General features: G+C 38.5%; 1 pseudogene; it reads right to left on the bottom strand.

Annotated features, from left to right (window-relative positions):
• Nucleotides 1–661: 661 nt before the first annotated feature.
• On the bottom strand, nt 662–1,816 carry LOC106325261 (annotated as a pseudogene).
• Nucleotides 1,817–2,328: the final 512 nt, after the last annotated feature.

The raw sequence follows: 2,328 nt of genomic DNA, 5'->3' as shown, positions 1-2,328 counted from the left end.
TATTTTAAATATGTTTTCTATTTCAATTTTAATTTTATATTTTCGAATTTCAATTAAAAAAATAAATTTATAATTTTTTTTTTAATTTTGGAAATATTCCGAGGAAGTTTACCCCTCGGAATATTCCGACGACATCTTTCTCGGAATATTCCGAGGAATTTCCGACGAACTTGTGGTCCTCGGAAATTCCGAGGAAATAGGGTTTCCTCGGAATTCCGTCGGAAATTTCCGAGGGATTTCCGAGGATAGATGAATTTCCGAGGAGTTATTTCCGAGGACTTTTTTCGTCGGTATGCCGTCGGAATAGCGTTATTCCGACGATATACCGACGATTTTTTTCCTCAGTATGCCGCTGTTTTCTTGTAGTGGCGAGCTTATCCTCGAGCTCGAAACTGGGAAACTCTCTCTTAATTATTTCCTTCACTCCATCATTGTGATTTCAAGGTCACTAGATTTCTTCTTATCTTTGTATTAAAATCGTGAGCAAAGCGGAATTCCAGAAGATTTTGTCAGCTAGTTGGTTGGCTGTAGCGAAAAAGAGTTTTTTTTTTCGCCAAAATCCACGAAATCGTTGTTTCAAGCCAAAACTACAAAACTGAGTCTTTTAGTAAAAATGTAAAATTAAGCTTTTTAATCCATTGCTTTGATGAAAAGTTGCGTCTTTTTTGACAAACATAGTTTTGTTTTATTTATGGAATTCAGGTACATGCGCATGAGGGTATTATCTCAACCCATTACTTTAGGCCAGGCTTTACATTACATGATTCTTAGCTTGTTGACTAGTAGAATGGGAACATCCTTAGACCTAACTTCTCCAGACGTGAAGTAGATGTAGTATCACCATGTACTTTGTGGAATTTGACGAGGAAGGTCTTAGCAGTATCATTGGTGAGAACTAGTTGTGGTGCATTTTCCCAAGGCCCTGGGACGGTTCCAATGGTCCCGGCTAAGGTGGTCAATTTGTAAGCATTTCCTCCTACAAATTTTTCTTCTCTCTCAATTCTAAACCAGCTGTTTCGTTCCCGCTTCTTACCACCGGTCAGAATAGCAGGCTCCTCTAAAGCCGATGAGGATTCATCTACTTCCCAGTACTTGGAAAACTCTTCGCAGCCCGGCCATGCTTCCGACCTAAACTCGATATTTACAGCTTGCCCTTCGTTAACATAGGTGTCCATGAGCGGGTATGGACATTTCTGCAGTTAAAATTTATAGCCGCGTGTGACAGTAAAAAGAAAAGACTATTCTCTCATTTCTATAATAAATACATTACCACGTCAGTTCTGATACATCAGTAACCGACTCAAACTTTGATTTTCAGCACGAGGAACATGCAAAATGGTCCACTGTAACTAACAAAATGGTCCACTGTAATAAAGGATCATCAAATGAATGGGAACTAAGACAACATTTCAAACAGAAAGCTACGAATGATAAAATGATAAAACCAATCAGTGTATAATAGAAGAATGATTCTCTAAATCTCCTTTTCTTTCTGCCAACAACTTTTCTGTCAATTTAATGTCCATGAGCGGGTATGGATATGAGAAGCCAACCGGTAGGCCTGGTAAGGCTGTAACCGAGGATTGGCTGATGCCAAGTGGACAAAGGGGAAGTAGTTTAACGGGGACTGGAAGGAGACCACCTCCGTTACTCCTCGGGGAGTACGGTAGGATCAGGTATTGTGCAGTCGTTAGAACTAGATTTTCGGCCGTGTCCAGCACATGTTCGTGTCCCTGGGTGCATACAGCTGCAGCCAACATGAGAGTGTGAGAAAGGAGACCAATGGGAATGATGACATCATTGTGATTAATATTTGTGTTTCGGGTTTGTTTGCTTTTGAGTTTTTTAATTTGTTTGCTTTTGAGTTGAGTTGTAGAGATCAGGCAAATTGCCACCTAATTTATAGGACATTTCTGCAGTTAAAATTTATAGCCGCGTGTGACAGTAAAAAGAAAAGACTATTCTCTCATTTCTATAATAAATACATTACCACGTCAGTTCTGATACATCAGTAACCGACTCAAACTTTGATTTTCAGCACGAGGAACATGCAAAATGGTCCACTGTAACTAACAAAATGGTCCACTGTAATAAAGGATCATCAAATGAATGGGAACTAAGACAACATTTCAAACAGAAAGCTACGAATGATAAAATGATAAAACCAATCAGTGTATAATAGAAGAATGATTCTCTAAATCTCCTTTTCTTTCTGCCAACAACTTTTCTGTCAATTTAATACAACATAGTATAACATAAGGCTCCGACCAGTGACATGTAATATTAAAGCTGAGTTACAGTATGATTTGTAATTTGATGTAACTTACA

Source organism: Brassica oleracea, chromosome C2 (assembly GCF_000695525.1).
Source record: "Brassica oleracea var. oleracea cultivar TO1000 chromosome C2, BOL, whole genome shotgun sequence".
NCBI lineage: Eukaryota > Viridiplantae > Streptophyta > Magnoliopsida > Brassicales > Brassicaceae > Brassica > Brassica oleracea.
Note: the sequence above shows the minus strand (reverse complement) of the source record. Positions and strands in the feature narration are given on the sequence as shown.